Raw genomic sequence first — 22,745 nt, 5'->3', positions numbered from 1 at the left:
AGCAGACAAAGGTATAGCAAGATCCAATGGCGGGAAGTTGAAGCTAGACAAATTCAGAGTGGAAATAAGGAGTACATTTTTAGCCATGAGAGTAATTAGTCATTGGAACAATTTGCCAAGGGTTGTGGTGGATTCTCCCTCACTGGATTTTTTTTTTCATCTATTGGATGTTTTTCTAAAAAATCTGATCTAGTTGAAACAGGAATTAATTCAGGGAAGACCTACAGCCTGTGATAGTCAGTAGGTCAGACTAGATTATTACAGTGGTCCCTTCTGGCTTTATAATCTAGGAATAAATTGTCAGCACTGTGTTTTGAGATTATTTTCAAATTATTTCTGCCCCTCAGCTCTCCTCACTTCACACCCTTTGAGCCAATTCATTGTTGGCATACACTGGTGCAATTCTGTTGACTTGGATGGTTGTTTGGCTCTCTTGCTGTGGATTTGTCGATAATAGCTCTCTACCCCTCAAAGACTGTGTTTGCTCTTCCCGCTAAACTGCTAGCATGGGGAGCATTGGAGGTAACAGCAATCCCCTTCCACAGTGGCTGCTGCCACTTTTTTGCCCAGCCACACTGGGAGGGGCTCTGGAACTCCCCTGTGGCTAAGACTGCTTTAGCTTTGTGCTTTGTGCACTCTGCTTTGGCTCCCCTTGTCCCTGCTACTGACTGCAGTGTCCCCGTCTATCCCACTGCTGAATGTGAGGAGGTCTGATTCTCCCACCCAGACAGATGGAAAGGGAGTTCCTGTGCTCTCCTTTCCTTTTTTCCCTCCCCTCTTTCTCCTGATTATTCCATTCTCTCTCCTTTCCACTTTCCCTCCATTTCTCTTCCTCCCACTCCTTCCCCCTTCTCTAACCTTTCTCCTTCTTCCCCTGTCTTCACCTCCCTCTCTTTTTTTCATTCCCCTCCTTTCTCTGTCACCTTCCCTTCCTTTTTCACCTCTTTCTCCCATCCCCTTTCCCTGTCTGTATGCAGAGCAAAAGGCAGCCTGACCACAAGTTTAAGACTGTGCTCACAGGCCTCTGTCCAGCAAAGCACTAAAGCATGTGCTTAAGTGCTTTGCTGGATCAGGGCCAGAGGTTTTAACCTGTCCTCAGTCACTCATTCATTTAGCAGCCACAAAAAGGACTTTGAAGGAACATTATCTATGTTGTCTGTAGATCCAGGGTCACCCATTTGAGGTGCAGCCATTAGAGTTCAATGAGTGTCGGGATGATATTTCAATGTATGGCCCGAGGATCAAAGGTGTCGCACCAAAGATGGTAAATAAATTAGGCTAAGAACTCTATTGGAATAAAATATCTGATATGAAATCAGAAGGGTTAAAAGGCACTGCATTAGTGCAGTATTAGGTTGGGTTTAATGGAGAGGAGAATAGATGTCTTAGAGCAGGGAAACATTCTTTCTGCTCACTTGTCCCAATTTCATTGTCTAACAAGAAAATATGTCTGTCTCCGTTTTCAATTTGTTCCAATTCTCTCAGGTAAATTCAAATGAAATACTGTTGCTGCTGTGAGTGACTAAAGGCCTTTCTCTGCATTCTGCTTGTTCTGTTTTGGGCTACTGTGCCAAGGTTTCTGATTTTCATCTGCTTGTTTTCAGCACATCTGGCCCTCACTTAGATGTGTACGATTAGTTCTGCTCTTGCCTTAATATAAATTGAAATGCCACAGTTCACACCAGTTGGGCAATGTGAGTCAGAACTGAGACTGTGCGATTTTTGCCCCCCCCCCCCCCCCAATTCCTTTGGTCAGTTTGGAACTGCGATGAGGTAATGCTCATCTGACTCTGAAGTGTGTGTGGGGGAGTAACGGGGGGGGGGCAAAGCTAAGAGAGAAGAAAGAACATGATAAAAGGGAGAGACATTGCCATGCTCTCTCTCTCTTCCACCTATATCTACAGACACTATCACCAAGTGACTGAAGCGCTGATTAAAGGGGAGAGCCTGGCTGAAGAGCAACCAGCCAGCCTGTGGTGAGAAGCATCTAAGTTTGTAAGGACATTGAAAGTGTCAAGATCAGCTTAGTATGCGCTTTGGTTTTATTTCATTTGACCAAATCTGACTTATTATATTTTGACTTATAATCACTTAAAATCTATCTTTATAGTTAATAAATCTGTTTGTTTATTCTACCTGAAGCAGTGCATTTGGTTTGAAGCATGTCAGAGACTCCTCTTGGGATAACAAGCCTGGTACATATCAATTTCTTTGTTAAATTGATGAACTCATATAAGCTTACAGCGTGTCTGGGACCAGAGATATTGGCTAGTGTCATTCGGTTGCACTTACATGCCAGAGGCTGGAGTGGGGGTTCTCACAGCAGAGCAGGGTAAGGCTGGCTCCCAGAGTCAAGGAATGGAGTGACCTAGCAGATCACTGGTCCAGATAACACCACAGGGGAACATCACACATGGTAATAAGCAGATGTAAGACCCTACATAAGACAAAATAAATAATTAGGATTGAATAGCCATGATGCCTACCAAAAACTTGACAACACGTAGGCTGCTATCATACTGACCAATATTATCTCATTATTTCTTTGTATTCCTCATCTGTCCACATCCATCTGTTGTGTCTTGTCTTATACTTAGATTTTAAACTTTTTGGGGAGGGACTGTCTTTTTGTCCTGTGTTTGTGCAATACCTAGCACAATGAATTCCTGGTCCATGACTGGGGCTCATAAGTGCTATGGTTATACAAATAATACATCATCATCATAATAGCAGCTATGGATAGAGACGCGCTTGGGTTACAGTATCATAGGTTCTGCAGGTAACTCTGGTTCATCTCCCAGACATGAGACAGAGACACAATGCTTCGCTACCACCCCTTGTGCTGCTACTGGTGCTCTGCCTACTGTCACATGGATGCTTTCCATTTAGAGAACGCCTTCCAAAGAACAGCAAGGCAACCATATTAGCAGCCAACCTGGGAACAACACTCATGTTGTATAATACCAGTGACTTACCCTTTCAGCTGCCAAATGAACCAATAAAAGACCAAGATCAACAACTGTTGACATGCCAACATGATCTAAAGGTTGTCCAGCAGGTGATATCCCCAGTGCTCAGACAGCTCAGTAGAGAAGAGTGGAAATTATTGGTAGTGAGTGAGTCAGTAATTGACATGAAAACAGTAGCAAGTAAATGAGCTGTTACAGAACAGAAAGTGTATTGGAATTATTGCTGGAGAACAATGCCGGATAATACTTGCTCTTTCTATAAAACCTCTGTGGGTGATTCATTGCCTGAAAAATCTGGCTGCTTGCTGGCTAGCTGGCAAAAAAGATATGAGCTGAACTACTTGTGTTTCAGATGGCCAATATGCATGGGGCAAAGAACATTGGGCACAATGTATTGAATTATCCTTGTTGTGGCTCCTAGCTCCCTCTTCCGACACTAACGATGACCCTCTATGTTCCCAACCATTATCTGCCAATTGTGCGTGAGACTGGCATATCTCAAGTGACATTACCGGTGAAAGCATGTGCCTGGTATTCAACAACTAATCCCCAGTCTAGTAAAATATTAGCTGGCCAAAGAAGTTTGGGACGCACTTGTACACAATACTGACTCTTCTCCTTATACCTTATCTTGCTGAGTCCTGAGTATGGGACAAAAGCACCTACCATGGGACAAACAGTCAGAGACTGTAAGGTCTTTGGGGCAGGTCTTTGTTCTGTTGTTGTACAGTGCTGTGCACACTCGGCTCCTGATCCATGATTGAGGCTCCTAGACACTATAATACTGCTACTACTAATGAGGGATAGAAAAGTAACACCAATAAAGGAACGATGTGTGATGAATTTCTTCACATGAATTTTCTCCATTATTGTCCAACCTCAGTTTCCTGCTTTTGCACTGAGGATATGAATCATTTAGAGCAGTGAGAAAACACCATTTTTTTGTGGAAGATGGATCTAGACAGAGGCATTTCCCTGATAGAAGTGATAGTTTTAGGATTTTGGGGAACCCTCCTGCAAAGTTACTTCTGAGAAGGCCGTCAAAATCAAACCATGGTGTGATGTATTGATGTTTGTGTACATGTAAGTGAAACGGTGCATGTTATACTTTGTGCTGGAAAAGCTGCACAGTGGGCATGAAAACAGGGAGCTGTGAGGCTCTCCCTCGCTAAACAGGAGAGGAACTGGCCTTGGGCACAGAAGTAGGACACCAAATCTAAAGAGAAGGCATCTCCAGCAAAAATGGGGCCTTGGCAGAGAAAGAACCTGCTCTGTATGTTCCCCATATAAACAAACACATACAAGGAAATGGAAAAGTACAAGTTCAAGCTGCCCTAGATGTCCAGTTTGCCATGTAGCCCATTCTAAGCATGTTGAAAAGTAGGTATTTGGGATGGGGGGCATTTTCAACAGCTGTGTATTATGGTGATCCTATTCAGGGGAGTAGATCAGGATGCACCAGAGCTAGGGTTGCCAACCCGCCAGGATTGTCCTGGAATCTCCAGGAATTAAAGATGATGTCATGTGATGAAACCTCCAGAAATACACCCAACCAAATCTGACAACCCTAACCAGAGAAGAGGTGAATAAGGTCTTCTGCTAGTCTGTCCCATGCATGACACGGGGGAGGAATTTCTGGAAGGCTATAACCACATTTGGCTCCCAGCACCAATCCCAGTAGGCAGGGTGACTATAATTAGAAACATACAAGTGCACATAAGAATGGGATATCAGCATGTGGATTACACACATGCACAGACATGCCAGCACTGATTGTGCTGTGTCTGTAGACACCCTGTGTACCTGAACAATGAACTCCCAGGAATTTGAAAAGTGCTCAGACCTGATCTGGTCACAGAGAGAGAATAAACATGGAGCCCAAAAGTGCCATAATTACCAAATCAATTTCAGAGGCAGAACCATACTTTAACGTGGCCCTGGGGCTAACTGGAAATGTTGCATGTATATTTACATTGTTTTTAAATAGGCTACAATGCTGGGCTGATGCATTTGCAGAATCTAAACAAACAAACAAAGTGGTGCTGAGCAGAGTTTAATAGGCTGGTTGGACTTTCACATTTGGCTAGGTGAAGACCTCCAATAAGCAGGGACGATATTGCACAGACAGAAGGAAGGACTCTTCCCTCAGGGAGTTCACTTGCTTTTAAAAGCTTTCTTGAAAACCATAGAAAATTGAAAACTATTTGCAACCACTGCTTGAAATTTGTTGGCATTCAGACAAACTACTGTATTGGGAGGCAGCAGATAATAATTCTGGAGCTCAGCTGGAGGTGTCTAGTTGCCTGAATTAGAGTCTTTCATACAAAAGATTTTATTGAAGAGATTCGCCGACATCTTTAAAAAAATATTTTTTCATGTGAATATTAGTTCTGGTGAAAAGCGCAGGAGCCACCATACTATATTGACCATCTTGTCACACGTGGTGTCAGTAGTGGGATTTCTGCACAGTGAACATAATCCAGAGTGGGTCACAACCACCCTGCCTCAAGATGGAGGATCTGGTCAAAGCACTGGTGCAAGCCACTGCCGCCCAGCAGGAGGCTACCCGGGTCCAGGCAGCTGCCCAATAGGAGGCCATGCGGCTGCAGCAAGAGACCAATCACCTGCTGATGACCCAGGCCACCCAAGATCGGGCCCTGCTGCAGGAACTAGTGAACCAAGTGAAGGTCCTTACAGAGCTGAGCCACGGGTATGATGGGACATGGACCATACGGGCCAGCTATTGTCTGCAGAAAATGACCTGGGAGGATGATGTGGAGGCATACCTCCTGGCTTTTGAGAGGACAGCTCTGAGGGAGGCCTGGCCCTGAGACCAGTGGTCAGGGATCCTTGCCCCATTTTTGTGCGGGGAGGCCCAGAAGGCCTACTATGATATGACCACAGGGGAGGCAGCAGATTACCACTGACTGAAGGCAGAGATCCTAGCCAGGGCAGGGGTAACAACGGCCTTGAGAGCCCAGAGGTTCCATGAATGGCAGTACTATGAAGACAAGACACCGCGATCACAACTATTTGCCCTAATCCACCTAGCCCGGAAGTGGTTACGCCCGGAGGCTCTCAGCTCAGAGAAAATGATGGAGCTCCTGCTACTGGACCACTATACGAGGGGACTACCCTCGGGCCTCCGAGCCTGGGTAGGCCAGAATGGACCCCTCCACCTATGACAAACTAGACACCCTTGTAGAGAGACAACTGGCAGCCCGTGAACTGTTCGAAACCCCAGAAGGTGAAACACGGTGTTTTAGGAAAACAGTCCCAACCCCGAGGCCCCGGATCATCGAGAACTCCAGGAAAGCCATAGCTGGAAGAACAGGCACCAAGGAGCAGCCTGAGGCCCCAAAGGGACCTGGGGGTCCGGGGTGAGAGGGTTGGGGAAGCGAGTCAGAGGGCCCAAGACAGAGGGCAACCTCCGGAATGAGATATCACTGTTATGAGTGTGGGGAGCTGGGGCATATAGCAGCCCAGTGCCCCAACAGGGAGGAGCCCATGCAATGTAATCTGGGGGATCCCAGGGACCAATGTGGCCTAATCAGCCTGGTTGGGGTTGTGATGGCCCAACATGAGTACACCAGGCCAGTAAAGATGAATGGCATCCAGACCATAATGGACTCTGGGAGTGCTGTCACATTGGTCTCAGGTAAATTAGTGGGGCAAGACCAACTGAGCCGGGCCAAGAGCACTGGAGTGACATGTGTCCATGGCACAGTAAATTTCTACCCCACAATTCCAATATGGATTGAGATCCAGGGAAGTACTACCAAGATGACTGCAGGGGTGGTCCCCAAGCTCCCCTACCCAGTCTTAATTGGCAGGGACTTTCCTGGGTTTGAGAGCCTACTCCCCGCCCCCATTGAGTTACGAAAGGGAAGTAAACCCTGAGCAGAATGTGAGGTGCCCATGGATGATCCTACCACAATTTTTCTGGGATTTCCCCAGAGTTATTTTCACCCCCTGGGAAGTCCCGGAAATCCAGACAGGAAAGGAGAGCAGACAAAAGATTAGGAACCAGGATCTTGGCAGCAAACCAGAAAGCTGCCCTGGTTGGGAGGAAGGCTCGTGGAGACCGAGAGACCAGCACCTCAAAAGAAGGAGGGGAACCCAAGTCAATAGAATCAGGCCAGACTGGTCCCGCACGGGAATGTTTTGGGCAGGACCAAGCTGATGACCCACTATATGCAAACGTGAGGGAGGAGGTAGTAGAGGTAAATGGCGTGCCAGTAGATGGGAAAACCAAAGACACAGGGCCATACTATATAATCAAGCAGGATCTGTTGTACCAGGTAGTGCCAATACGGGGGGAAGTAGTAGAATAGCTCTTGGTACCACGGAAGCACACAAGGGCTGTATTAGACTTAGCTCACAGTCATCTGTTTGGGGGACATTTAGGAGCAGACAAGACTTCCTGGGCCACTAGTGGGGCCCTCGGTGCCCCAAGAGCAGGGGTACGGGGTGGTATTTTAGTCCCTCCCACCAAGAAAAGCGCAGGACCCACCATACTATATCGACCATCTTGTCACACCTATTACAAATCCAATGACGCATCCAATACCCCAAATTATTTTACTAATTGTTCCCCTCATCATTAGAAAGAGGTTGCCTGATGTTGAAATTCAGTTCCCCCTTTGTTTAATTTTAGCCTGGACATCATTGTTAAAAGTTAGTTCTAATTTCTATATCATTTATTTTCTATAGATCATCTTTGACTTCCTAAATAGCCACTCCCCCTTAGGCTATTTACAACGCAATTACTTATAGATGGTTATAATATAATCAAGTTGGATGATACTTTTAGCAAAAAATAAAAGATTCAGAAAATAAATACCTCCAAATTTTTGACCCAGGAACTGTGGTAATTCTATTACCAGTCAGCAGTTCCCAGTTGTGTGAATCAACTTCTTAATCTGAAAAACATGCCTCGCCTAGTATGATTTATTACACAAAGTTTTGTTATACATGCTGGGTAAACCTTTCCCTCATCAAAGAGAGAGAGAGAGTTGTGATCTTTCTCTTTAATGTATACAAGTGGAACACCCTTTGAGACAAATAGCCCAAATGAGAATTTTGGTGTGGTTTAAACTTTAATTGTTTTGAGTTAAATGGAACGGATGTTGCTAAGATGTAAAAACAGTCTTTTGCTACTTGGTCAAAAGTTATTGGCTATATGTCAATCTTTTACACATTTGAGGCCCATCATTTATTTCCTTAAATTTTTGGCTTGATGCATAGATGTGACAACTTGTCACCGGCTAGTGACATCTATTTCCAGTATGTAAGAGGATGTATAGGTGAATGACAAGATCATGACTAGACAATTAGCTAATTTTAAGAAACTGCTTAGGCTTATAATGATCACTGATGCCAGGGGTGGGCCCAGACAGAAGGTTGGAGGCAGTTTCCTCTAAAGTGAGCTCTACACTACGTCTGGTTTTGTATTCTGAGGGAGCAGATGGTACGTAGTTGCAAAGTGATCTTTCCACACACTATGGTCATCCTGAGTGGAACTTCCCACACTGGCCACAGGCTGAAGCCTGCCCAGATTACTGAGGATTGGGCCACACTGACTGTATCCAGAGTGAACCATCTAACTGTCCCCAAAGCTATGAAGGTGGGGGCCTAAGATGGAGTAAGTGGGAGAGTTGCCCCCTATAAGGGTCAAGACAAAGGGGAAGCCTGAGTGCTCTCTCAGGCCATCAACATCATCTGAAGCAAGTGCCCCTCGTAGTCCCCTTGGGCAGGCCACCCCAGGGAGAGAGAGGGGAATACTTTGGTCCTTCAGCTCTTCCAGCCTGAGTGGTCTGGATGCACTCACCTCTCGCCAGCACCCCCTGGTCGAGTGTGCAGGTGCCTGCAGCTTTTTCTCAATTTCCTCTGCTCACGGTATCCCGTCGGCCGCTGCGCTTGTCAGGTGGGTCTTCAGTTACTCAGCCCTCCAGCTGAGTCATACTCAATCCGTGTGAGAAACTAAAAAAATGGGGTACACAGTCCAAAATGTCCCCAATGTCCTGCAGCCCTCCCAGGGCTCAGTCTTCTAAAACAGTCCAACAGGGCCCGTTGTGGTATTCTCAGTTGGTGTGTCCTTCTCTGCATCCCTCCCCGGGCTCAGTCTTTAACCAGTCCAATAGGGATCACCACAGTACCCTCACTTGGTCCGGCTAGGTTGCAAGGCTTCTACTCTGGAATTGAACAGCACCCCAAGGGCTTCTTCCTGGGGACTCCTAACCTCTACGTGAGTCCTCAGTGACCCCAGCCCTTCTGCTGAGCCACTCCTCTTAGCCTCAATTCGCTGACCACAGCGCTCCACTGAGTGAGTCCCAGTGCAGCCCCCTTCCCCGGAGTGCCATAGTTCTAATTCCCTTTCTTAGGATGTAGCAACTTCCCGCAAGTGGCTGCTCTGGGTCAGAACTCAGGGACCCTTTAAGTATAGTAGCCTCATGCTGCATCCCTTTACTAATTGTTGCTCTACATTTCCCCAGGCCACTTCCCCATAGCCCTTCTTCATTGAGTCCGAGCAGCCAACCAGAAGCTCCTTCCTCGCTCCCCAAGTCCCTGCCAGTAACTACCTGCTTTGGCCCTTGAGGCCCCTGAAGTCAGCCAGGAGCACCTTTTGCTCCCCCAGTCCTTGCTAGCAGACTGAACTCACTCTGGTCCTGCAGCTTCTTTTATATGGGCCTGCTGGGTCCTGATTGGCTGCTCCCTGCAGCCTCTCTAGCCCGCTTGGAGGCCCTTTACTGCTCCTATCCTGGGATGAGTGTGGCAGGACACTGTGGCCTCCAGAAAGGGGCCTCTGAGCCTAGTCCACCCCATCACACCCATGAACCCACTCAAAGCCAACAGGCAAGGGGGTTACAAGAATTTCCTGATTCTGGTATTTACATTCTGGTTCACTAAAGAATGTCATGTGAGGTCTCAAATAAAAGCCAGGGTCACAATGGTCATTAAAATCACCGTGAAATGTCTGTATAGGTACTTTGCAGGGAGTTATGTACGTATACTCGAAAAATGCTTTGAAGTCTGAGTCAAAGCAGAATTGACAAACAGGTTTCCTGTCAGATCAAATATGTTGATTCGCCTGATGGCATATAGATTAAGCATTGTAAGCTAACAAAATGGGGGCACATTTACACACGAAGCCAACAGAATGATATGAAGTCAACAAAGAGAAGCACACACCAGGGCGAGGTTTGCAGGACTATATCTGAGGAACAGAGAAGACACCCCATAATCCTGCACCTAGGAAGTGGTTGAAATACTGCATATGATTTTTGGGGTGAAACAAACTTCTCTAGAGAGGAGGTTAGACTGTTAAGTTTAGTCTCTAGAAAGTGTGTTATGATTTTGTTTTTACATGTAACCTTTTGCTTCCATTATCCTTACTTACTCTCTCTTGCATCTTGAGTAAACTTATCCTTGATTTCACTACAAATATATCTCAGTGCTGTGGTATTACACAAGGAGCTGATCCAGAGTTGGATCATACAAGCTGGTGTATGCACTGTTTTCTTGGGGAGAGCAGACCTGCTATGTCTGTGAGTGTTCAGTGGATAAGGTGCTGAACACTGCAGGGGAACCTTTGCAGGAGCTCGGGGACTGTGCTGCACCTATTGTTAATCTGCAAGACAATAATAGGGCTGGCATAGCCCAGAGGAGGGTGCTTGGGTGGCTCATAGGCTGGTGGTGGCAGGGATCTGACAGCCAGTTAAGCCCAAGCAAGTGCGGGAGGCAGGAGGGTAACAAGATGACTCACAGTTGTGGGTGCTCCGAGAACCAGCACAGACTCATGCTAGTGTCGAGCTCTACAATGAAGCTATTACATCATCTGTGGCTGTAGTAACACTCCTGCGTCACCAGTAACTGTAGCCACAATCCTGCAACATGTGACACCAAGAGCACAAAGCAGAAGAAATTTAAATCTTTTTAAGTATCTTATTTTCCCCCTTTTTTTCTTTTTTCTTTTTATTTTACAGAAAGACCTGTCCATTGTTCTGTTAGGGAACAGCACCAGTAATGATTCCCTAACTGAAAATCCTAATTTTGGCACCAAATCATTCCAAGTGTTTCCTCAGCTAAGAAAGAGTGTTATCCAGAGCTGCTCTAGTGTAAGCTGTAAGCATTGCTCAGTAAAACTACCTCTGTTCTGTTCAGAAATAACTTGGTAAATAATAAGAGGAGAACATTAGTTGCCATAACAACATGAGATTTAAGGAGGAAGCATGGAATAACATGGAAGATGTAATTTAAGAAACCACTTTGGTCTCTGTACTTCCTTAAGAATAGCTAAATTTATTGTGCTCTTACAGGTGATATCTCTTGGTCAAGGTCTAAAACCAAAATGGACAGCGATGTCCTTCACCAGCTAAATGCATTTCAAGATCTTTTGATTGTGGGGTTTTTAGACTAAAGCCAAACAGCTGCCTCCTTCAGTCTCCTGATGCTGGATTAATAAAAAGTGCTTCTTTGTGATATTAACCTTGTGATTTGATTACCTGCTGTAGTAATTTGATAATTTGACCACTTGATGACTTACTCCAATATTGTTCTTAACCCGTTGATCTATTGATTTAATTTCAGTTGCAACTGTGATTTAATCATTGTATTGCTTAATTCTAATTAACTTAGAGAAATTTTAGTAGTATTAGCCTTAGTGATATGATCATGTAAATGTTAATATCTGCTTACTTATTGTATAAAACCCATAAAAAGTATACAGAATAGGTTTATTCTTTCAAATAACAACATGGGCTTGAACTACAAGGAATAAGCGAAATTAGCCAAGTTACCAGAAGACCACTTGACTGTCTCCATAAATCAAAATCTTTATCCGTCACCACCCCATCCAATAAACTAGTATATTTAATGTTAAATATTACATTTTGGAATGTAATGAGTTCTAGTGTTACTGAGTTCATCCTTGCAAACGAATAAACTCCTTGAAAATGTGCAAAAAAAATATGTTAACTATTTATCAATTGTATTGTGGTAACACTTAAAGCTCCCTAGAGGGATGATGACTGGATTGTTCCAGGCTCTGTACAAACGAGTTGGGGGAGGGGGGGAAGACAGTACATGCCCCAGAGAGCTTACAATATTAGCATATGATGAGACACAAAAGATGGAGAAAAACAAACTGGGGAGAAGAGTGAGGACAAACAGTGTCCGGACTGTGTCTGGTCTGTGCATTACCTGTTTAATGATCTTTAAATACCTTGTGAGATGGAGATCATAGACCGAGTTATTACAGTTTATTCCACATTGAGGGGGAAATAACCTAACAACATACTGAGTGATCTTCAACTTCTTATAGTCTAGGAAGGGCTTACGTCTGACCATTCTCACCTTTCAAATTACGACTGTCATATTTTCTTTAAAAAAAAAAACAAAAAAAAACCCTCACACTACTCAGTAGATAACCACTTATCCAATGATCTTTGGGACTTCCAAGAGGCTTTGAGATCTGTACTCAGGGTCATGATGATAGCAACTCAGGAGCTGCTCCATAGCTCCGCTCCTGCAGTGTTTAGAAGCCTACTGAAGTTTACTTCAGTACTGCAGAACTTAGAAGTTCTGTGATGTAAGAGTTGCCGTAATATAGACTTTAAGAGCTCCGGTGGGCTCACTTGAACAAGAACTCTGGTCCTACAGAGCTCCTGTACTATGCAGGTTTCAGAGTAGCAGCCGTGTTAGTCTGTATCTGCAAAAAGAACAGGAGTACTTGTGGCACCTTAGAGACTAACAAATTTATTAGAGCATAAGCTTTCGTGGACTACAGCCCATTTCTTCGGATGCATACAGAGTATGCATACTCTGTATGCATCCGAAGAAATGGGCTGTAGTCCACGAAAGCTTATGCTCTCTAAATTTGTTAGTCTCTAAGGTGCCACAAGTACTCCTGTTCTTTATGCAGGTTTGAGGACCTTGTGCAGTTTAGGAGATCCAAAGGACTAAACTCTCCAGTATGAAAGCTCTTGTCCTGCAGAATTTAGTATAGGAGCTTCATGGGACTGAAATTTCAGGGGATAAATCCAACCTTCACATAACCCATGGGAATGATTCCACTGGGCCCCAGACTTTCAATTAACCCAAGTTCAGACAACAGGTTTGACTGAAATCTCTCTCTCTCTGTGTGTGTGTGTGTGTATAAATAAAAGAGGGAGGAAGAGAGAGAGAAGCCAATGAAACCACTGCAGCATATCAAGTCACGTAACTCCTCTAATAGTGACATCACATAAACAGTTCAACACCTGTTTCTCCTTTCTCCCACTCCCATGGGAAATATCACACCCACCGATTCAGCTAGAGCCAGTCTCTGATCAGAAACTGCAGCACAACAAATGTTGTTCTGTAGTAAGATTTCTTGCAGCTTGAATTCAACATCTGTAGTCATATGGATTAAATAATGTAATCATGGGCATGAGAATAGAGACAACTGGGGGGGAAATGTTCATTAATATTTTTGACAAAAATGAAGGGGGGGGGAGTCAAAATTTGTCATCAGTTTTCAGTTTCCAACAAATAAATACCACAACAATTTCAGTTTTCATTTTTTCAACGGAAACCTGACAAAATGTGTGAAAAACAGAAATTTTCCATGGAAATTTCCATTTCAACAACAACAACAAAAATCCATTTTCCATAAAAAAAAAAAATTCAATGGACAAATTTCACCATTGACTCATAGATTTTTAAGGCCAGAAGGGACCATTGTGATCATCTAGCCTGACCTCTTGCACATTGCAGGCCACAGAACCTTACCCACCCACTCCAGTAATAGACCCCCGCTAACATCTGGCTCAGTTACTGAAATCCTCAATGTGAACAAAGACAGTGCCATGCTGGAGGAGACCAATGGTCGCTCTAGTTCAGTGATTTGTCTCCAACAGTGCTATTGCTGGATGGTGAGGAAGGTGTAAACCTCCGCCAATGCACTTTATTGTGCCATACTAATAGTGAGGGAGGAGGGTAAAGTTTCTTCTTGACCTTCGTTGACCAATTTATGTCCTGAAACACAAGGTATCATCCTAATTCTCTTGCAATTTTACTTTAATAAGTGCAACTGTAAATGTTGGGCTTCATTCTCCATTGCTTGGTGCCCTGTGCAGTCATAGGCCTGTGCAAAGTGTCCTGATAGTTTTGCATCCGGGTTTGCCCACAGGTAAATGACTAAACAGGGTGCTAGGCCATGGACAATCCAGCCCCATGTTTACTACTTAAACTGACATAGGACCAGATACCCATGAGAATGAAGGGAACAGAGCAGTTTTCCACTCTCCTCTTCACAGCTGGGAGCAATTTAAATCTGCATTTACATTTTAAATGTCACACAATTACACTTAGAACTATCATTAAGCTAATTAGTCCCTACCATTTCTAGGATCAGCCTGACTCCCCACTGATACCCCATTAGACATTCCTTTCTGAATCCTGACTCCTTGTTCTGCTGAAATGCGCACTTGGTGCTTGGATACCACAATGATGGACAATGTGTAAGTGTCACAGATCCTAGCCAGTGCCCCTTCTTGGCCACCCACTAGTGCTGCTGTGAAGGGAATACAAGCTTCTGTGCTCTGGAGCCCCTGAGGTGTGCTAAGGTCCTGGAGCCTGAACAGAGTCCAACCACTATCCCAATCTTGGGGTTCCTAGGCACATTATCAGGGCACAGATCTCCTAGCTGGCAACCTCTGTGAGTTTTGAACCCTAGTTCCTTTGGGCACAGCACTGACCTCTCTGGTTTCCTGGTACTTACACACACACACACATACACACTCTCTCTCTCTCTCCCCCAAAACTCAGCCAAAAACGATATGAACCTTCTGGTCTACAATTTAACTCTCTCAGAGGCAATGTGGCAGTTGCAAGTATCAGGGGGTAGCCGTGTTAGTCTGTATCTACAAAAACAACAAGGAGTCTGGTGGCACCTTAAAGACTAACAGATTTATTTGGGCATAAGCTTTCGTGAGTAAAAACCTCACTTCTTCGGATGCATAGAGTGAAAGTTACTCTATGCATCCGAAGAAGTGAGGTTTTTACTCACGAAAGCTTATGCCCAAATAAATCTGTTAGTCTTTAAGGTGCCACCAGACTCCTTGTTGTTTTTGGCAGTTGCAGGCACTGAACACATACTGCTAGACAAAATTGGCATAGCTTCTAGCACCATTGCTCTTAACAGATAAAGCACAGATCATAGAGAAAACAATAAAACATCCCAACCACAATCTCCCTCACTAACTCCCCCTTTCCTTGGGTGATCATCCGTGTTCCATCAGGCAGGCAGGCAAGATCCGCCACCCGCCTCCTTGCCTACCCTGCCCCTGCAGCCAGCAGCCTCCATCATCTTAATCTGTTGCAAAATGGCTCTCTATCCCAGTTCTCCCATGGGAGTCTTATAGATTCCTATAGTCCCCCCTATAGACTCCTGCTGGAGTCACCTGCTTCTTTTGTTCTGCCTTTTGGTAACTTCCCGCTGCTCCCAACACCCCATCCCATTAGGCAAGAGAAGGGAGTGTCTTCTCCCAGCTAAAGCAAACCCATTGTCTTAAGGTGTTTTACTTTAGACTAGACAATCATTGAGTGTTAATCACCCACCAGTGTCTCTGGCTTGGCAGTGATGTGACGCAATCCTGCTAACTCACGGTGGACCCACATACATGTAGGCGTCATGATACAATTTCATAAAATCATCTGCAATGTGTTATACAAAGAGGAATGATCTGAAGAAAGCAGAAATTGTTCATACTGCATATTACCCTCATGAATCACTTTCAAAATGAAATTATGTTCTTGCATAGAAAATGACTTCCTCAGGCAATGCTGCTTAAAAGGGCGGGTCTACACTAGAAAATTAGATCAACCCAGCTGCATCCCTCGGGGATGTGAAAAATCCATACCTCTGAGCAACATAGGTAAGCCCCCATGGCTATGTCTACACAAGCACTTACTGCGGTATAACTTATGTCACTCAGGGCTGTGAAAAAGCCACCCTGCTGAGCGATGTAAAGTTACACTGACGTATGCATCAGTGTAGGCAATGCTGTGTCAGGGGGAATCTCCCGCCAACCTAGCTCGCACTCGCATGGGACTGGAGTAGTTAAGCCGGTGGGAGAGCTCTCTCCTGTTGGCTTAGAGCAGTTACATTAGAGAGCTTACAACGGTGCAGCTGCATCACTACAGCTCCGCTACTGTAAACTCTCTAGTGCAGCCATAGCCTAAGCCCCCGTGTCGGTCAATGGAAGAATTCTTCTGTCCACCTAGCAACCGCCTCTTGGGAAGGTGGATTAACTACAGCATCAAGAGAAGCTTTCCTGCAGCTGAGTGAGTAGCTACACTGACGTGCTACTCTAGTACTGTGCAGTTTAACTATAGCTAAAGCAGGGGACTCGGACTCATGGGTTCTAATCCCAGCCCCCCTATTAACTCACTGTAGCCTTCAGCAAAATCCCTTTGCCACTCTTGTACTCATTTTCAGCAGCTCAAAAACTGGTATAATACTTCCCTTAACATAGGGAATCCATTAACACTTGTCAAGTGCTTTGAAATGCATGGAGGAATGGTGCTAAGTTTTATTTAATGCAATGCATTGCAAAAAAACCGAGGAGCAGTTAGTACGGACAGGTGAATTGGGGCCTGATGCAAAGCCCATTGAAATTAGCGGGAGTCTTTCCATTCATTTCAATCGGCTTTGGCTCATGCCTGTGGGTTTGGAAAAAAGAGTGTACCAGTGACTCTGGCCCATAAAGTCATCTACGTTGTTGTTATTTTGTAAGAAAGATGCAAACGGGTGACTTGCTGATTGTATATATTTCTTTATGCTGATCATCGGCAAAAAATGTCTTATTTAGATCCCATTTGCTTTCAGCCAGGTTTGGGAACTGTTTGAATCAGCAGCATCAGTATTTTCCTACCCGCAGCATAGTGCATGCTGATGTAGTAATTAATGCACTCTGGGATAGAAAGAATGGTCCCTGGCAAGGCCTGGTTCTTGAAAGGTGACCTGCACAAATGGTCCCTGATACTCCCTCAGAGCCATTCTTTGCAGGATCAGAGCCCAGATTAGGAAAGTGACATCTTCAGTCATTTCTGTAATAACAGAGTCAGATGACAGGTGATCATTCTGAGATTCCACGTAGAGTGTGAAAAAAAATCCCTTGGTCATTTTTCCTGCATCACCAGGCTATTATAACATGGAAAACAAGTGATGCTGAAGCTGGGGATCAATTTATGGAGCCTGCTTTGGGCTTAAAGTGGAACTATTGTACTGAGAAAACTCTCAGGCATGTTTCAAAGAAAGACCAAAATAATTTGCCTTCCTTTCATTTGTCAGTCCATTTCTGTGCTTCATTGACTGGATTACTGAGGATCTCTGTGCTCAAAGGATGGGAGGCAGCATGGTCTACGGTATGTGACTTGGAGTCAGGAGATCTAGGTTCTAGGTCTGACTCTTGGGTCAAGTCACTTAACCTCTCAGTGTCCGAGTTTCCCCCCTGTACAGTGGATTAAGTTGGATTGTAGCTGAGGCTGTGTCCCAATGGAACCCCCTCAGCATAGACTCTGTTTGTCTTTTTTGGCTCCAACACAATATGGTCTTCACCTGATGCCAAATCAAACTCCAACTGAAGTCAGTAGAAAAATGCTCCTTGTCTGCAGTGGGAGCAGGATCAAGGGGCCCAGTTCTTCCCTCCACAAGATATGAGTAACTCCCACTGAAGTCAGTGGGAATTACTGCAAGGAGAGATTGAGGCCCCAGGTTTGCCTTTCGACTTTCTGACATCATCATCAGCTTTCTCAGCTGGGTTCCTAGAGTCTGGTCCAAAGCCCACTGCACTCAGCAGCCCCCTTTTCCATTGTCTTTAATGGGCTTTGAAATAGGCCACAGAGGGGGGCAAAAGACACTGAATTCATGCAAGGGAAGCGATCGCATAGTTCTTATTTCCTCCACTCATGTGGCGGAAAGGCAGTCTCCGGAGACACCTTCTAACCATTCATTACCATCAGTTTCCCCATTAACTCTAACACACCTGCTGCCCTTTGTACTTTTGTAGTGTTTACATGGTGTATACCTTTACACCTAGCAATAACAACCGTTGTTTTTAAAAAGAAAAGGCTATTTTTAGCATGCTTGCCAGAGCTAATTTTTGATCATCATCATCATCTATTTTCTTGAGAGCAGTTTGGTTGACTGCAATGGAGCCATATTGAGTTACACCAGCTGAGGCTCTGACCCTTAAGGTTTTTTCTCTCAAACTATACAGCTAAAGACATTTCTGCACAGCAGGGTTTCCCAAACCTTTTTCCCTGAGGCCCACCTGTGCAGCTGCAATAGGCACTGTGGCCCACTATTAACACTTCTTGAGGAAAATTATTAATTTTAATGACATACATATAAACGGTAACACTGTAAATAAACAATGCACATTCCCTTTTCATTTTAATGTAAGCAATTGTGATGGTAGAAATCCCTAGCAATATGCACTCAAAGAAAAGCTTCAAGATCTTTGAAACCAAACAGCTTTAGTAAAACTACACTTTAAAAAAACGTTGAGAGCAAAATGTAGTGTTCAAACAGGGAAAACACAATTTTGTACAAAACCGAACAATAAGCAACATAACAATATTAACAAAATTGTAAAAAAATACGTGTTGCTAGTTGTTGATTTTAAAACAAAATAGTCATCCAACTTTGAACACTATATTGTATTTTCAAAATTTTTAGTGTAAAATCTGTATTCCTGTACTGTGTACGTAAAGCCCCAACCCTACAGTCTACTAATAGAAAAGAATCAAATATTGCAAATAAAAATATAAAATAACAGTTATATTATAACTCACTGAGACACTGGATACTCATCCGAGCTGATAAAGGAGAATCCAAACTTCAAGTATGTATCATCATATTTTCTTTTTTTGACTGGCTCATTTCTTGTAGCTGTAGATGGTCCAGGACTTTCATTATCTTCTCCACCGGTGCACCCTTCTTGTTTTCAAAAAATATATCACTCCGTGTCAGATTGAAATACTGCTTGCCATTTTTTACAGTTGTAAATGGCAGATTGTGTGTATATTGCTAGGCTACCTTGCAGTGAAAGGCAGCACTGTACTCGTGAAAATTAAACTTGACATATTGCAGCTTGGTTTTTTAAAATAACTGAATAAATAATTTTTTTTTTCTATACTCTGTCAAACATACACAGTTTAGAACATTACATCTATATAGCTTTTACTTCGATCACATGAGTAACATGGAGTTAAAGATTTACTAAGCTTGACTGGGGAATGCAGTTGCGTTGGCGGCCCACCTGGGACTATGTTGGGCCACAGCCCACAGTCTGGGAACCTCAATGTACACTTTGTACCATTCGTAATAATTTTAATTATTATTATTCATGTTGAAGCACAGGAAAACTATGCCTTGTTTAGCCACAAGACTTCTCATAATTCTGCTAATTCTAATTACAGATAATTTTCTCTCCTTGTTTCCAAGCTACGGACAAAATTTTCCTTTCGCATCCACACAGCACAACTCTGCGGTTTTGCTCTCTTTGGGTCTGCAGCACTCCCAGCCAATGTGATTGCTCAATCGATGTCCATCAAAGCAAGCCCCCTGTTGTCATGTTTTCTCTACACAATGAGCAAATCGTTTACTATTTGTCTGTGTGACTTATTTCAGAAGAAGACAAACACTGAAAGGACAAACAATAGGACTCCCTGTGAGAGAGAGAGAGAGAGAGAAATTGAGAGAGAGGTGTTACTCCCTTTCTTGATAATAACTATCTTGGATTATCTCAGAGCATTGCCCCCAGACAAGGGCATTGCAACAGTGTGTATACTGGGGGTGCTGAGAGCCATTGAACCAAACTGTAAACCCTGTATATGATGGGAACCACTTCAAGACAGGACGTGCGGCAGCACACCCAGCATCCCTAGTTCCAGCACCTATGCCCCTAGAAACCATAGAAGGAGACGACTTGCATTTAAAGACACAGTACATGTAAATCAGATTCATAGCATCTCTCCTAAATTTGCATAACTACATACACCAGCCATACAAATGGGCTAATCGAAGGCCCACTGAATGGGAGTCTTTCTACATTGACTTAAATGGGCTTTAGATCTCGTTCAGAAGCAGGAAGAACAGATTATTAGAGTCAAGCAAATGTGCAAGGAGAATTTTGCCCATCTAGTGGCCAAGAGACATTTCAGCAAGTAGAACAAAACCAAGGAATGGATAATTTATTTCCCTGAAAATGGACATAAAAACATAGACCTCACAGATGGAGAACAAAGACAAGGTCATTCCATCTGTCTAGGAACGAATGAAGACTGTTCCTTACAGTAGTTTTCTCTTGTTCAGGCTTGTTTTAAAAGTCCCATCTATGGAGCTTCCAACACTGCTCTTGAGACAGTCTAATTGATCTCAATGACAGGAAGTTTTACTGCTTTGTAATCTAAATTTTCCTCTTTGTCTCCACTACTCTTAGTTATACTCTCTTTACTGGAAATACAATGGTGGGAGAAAGGTGAAGCAATCCAGTATTATATGAGGACAGGAATAGTGATACACTGCGCCTGATTCTCATTTACATTAAGGCTTCTTTATAACACCTTGACAGGATAAAGGGACTTTAGTGTAAGTGAGAATCAGGCCCATTATTTTTCTGCATAATTCAGAGGGATTCCTGTTTCAGATTGCGAACTAGCACTTGTGGCTTGATGGTTCTCTAGTGCACTCATTTGCTCCCTGTGCAAAGTGAGTGTAAACCACTTCCATTCTGCTTTGGAAGAGGTTTAAATCCACTTTGCACAGGTATAATTGACTACACTAACTGATGAATTAGGCTTTTCAGGTAGTAAGTGGCGACCTGCCCTGATGACCATTTACTTTGCTTAAAGAAACAGCATTATTAAAAACTAAGGCCCAAATTTTCAAACTTGGTTGCCTAAAGTTAGGCGCCTAAATCCATATTTACAGCTTGATGTTCAGGAGAGTTGAATACCCAGAAGCTCCCACTAAATCCTTTAGGAGCAGCAGATGCTCAGATCTTCAGAAAATCAAGCCCTACATGTGGCTTTAGGAGTCTAGCTTTAGGCACTCAGGTCTGAAAACTATGGCCATAACATCCTAATCACCGATACAATTCCTGCAGCACCAAGGGGTTTTCCTTGGAGCTCTCCTGCACAAGGTCTGGACATGTCTGACTATCTAGTGTACAGTATGGAAACGGCCCAGATCACCACTTGCAGTGCTATGGCTGTGCCTTTTATGCACCCACTCTGAATCATAGAATCATAGAAGATCAGGGTTGGAAGGGACCTCAGGAGGTCATCTAGTCCAACCCCCTGCTCAAAGCAGGACCAACCCGAACAAAATCATCCCAGCCAGGGCTTTGTCAAGCTGGGCCTTAAAAATACTCTAAGGATGGAGGTTCCACCATCTCCCTAGGTAACCCATTCCAGTGCTAGTGAAATAGTTTTTCCTAATATCCAACCTAGACCTCCCCCATTGCAACCTGAGACCATTACTCCTTGTTCTGTCATCTGCCACCACTGAGAACAGCCTAGCTCCATCCTCTTTGGAACCCCCTTTCAGGTAGTTGAAGGGTGCTATCAAATCCCCCCTCACTCTTCTCTTCTGCAAACTAAATAGGTCCAGTTCCCTCAACCTCTCCTCGTAAGTCATGTGCCCCAGCCCCCTAATCATTTTTGTTGCCCTCCGCTGGACTCTCTCCAATTTGTCCACATCCCTTCTGTAATGGGGGGACCAAAACTGGACACAGTACTCCAGGTGTGGCCTCACTAGTGCCGAATAGAGGGGAATAATCACTTCCCTCGATCTGCTGGCAATGCTCCTACTAATGCAGCCCAATATGCCGTTAGCCTTCTTGGCAACAAGGGCACACTGCTCACTCATATCCAGCTTCTTGTCCACTGTAATCCCCAGATCCTCTGAGCCTATTGAAGTCTTTCCATTGACACTGGATTGGACCCAATAGGATCTCTAAGCATATTCATTTTATGGCTGTATGTGGGATACATTTTTATGGCATTCTGGTGTAGGAAGAATAAATACTGGAAATATCTGTGTAGATTGGTTTGTTAAAAGACCAGTGCTTCTACTTTATCCCCGGGGTCTATTGTTATTTTTTAAATATGTTATCCTCTTTTATATATTCCATAGTTTGAAAGTAGAAAACCTTTATATGAGGACATGGCAAACTCTTACATTGAAGAATAAGATTCAATATAGTCAGGGGCGGCTCTAGGCACCAGCAAAGCAAGCACGTACTTGGGGCAGCCTATTTGCAGGGGCGGCAGGGATCCAGCATAGGAGCTGAGAACCAACAGGGGGCCCTGGGAGCTGTAGTTCCTTGGTTAGCTCCCTGCCTGTAGAGCCAGCCCTGGAACAGGGAAAGAACTACATTTCCCAGCATTCCCTTGGCCACTACAAACAGGAAAGAGGGGGAGGGAGTGAGGAAGCTGAGACCTCACGCTGCAGCCTGATGTGAATGGAGAGCTGCAATCTGAAGGGTAGGGATACCATATTTTAACATTCAAAAAACAGGTCACTCCACAGGGAGGGAGGGTAGCCCCACCCTGCCACCATCCACCCCCTTCGACTGCCCCCCACAGAAACCACAACCCCCCCTGCTCCCTGCCCCCTGATCACCCCCTCCAGGGACCCCTGCCCCTAACTGCCCACCAGGACTCCACCCCCTATCAAAGCCTCCCTTCTCCTTGTCCCCAACTGCCCCCTCCTGAGACCCCCCC

General features: G+C 44.4%; 1 long non-coding RNA gene across 2 annotated transcripts in view; it reads right to left on the bottom strand.

The window, feature by feature from the left end:
• LOC128845607 (uncharacterized) overlaps positions 1-19,287 on the bottom strand; it is a 56,494-nt gene extending 37,207 nt beyond the window's left edge. For both annotated transcript variants that reach the window (XR_008446686.1, XR_008446685.1), the window contains exons 1-2: positions 18,810-19,287; positions 2,293-2,437 (exon numbers count right to left, since the gene is read on the bottom strand). This is a non-coding gene — a long non-coding RNA (uncharacterized LOC128845607). The remainder of the gene's footprint in view (positions 1-2,292; positions 2,438-18,809) is intronic.
• Between the last annotated feature and the right edge of the window lie 3,458 nt (positions 19,288-22,745).

The sequence above is a fragment of the Malaclemys terrapin genome, chromosome 1 (assembly GCF_027887155.1).
Source record: "Malaclemys terrapin pileata isolate rMalTer1 chromosome 1, rMalTer1.hap1, whole genome shotgun sequence".
NCBI classification, from domain to species: domain Eukaryota; kingdom Metazoa; phylum Chordata; order Testudines; family Emydidae; genus Malaclemys; species Malaclemys terrapin.
The sequence above is the reverse complement of the archived record's forward strand: the minus strand, read 5'-3'. Positions and strand labels throughout refer to the sequence as shown.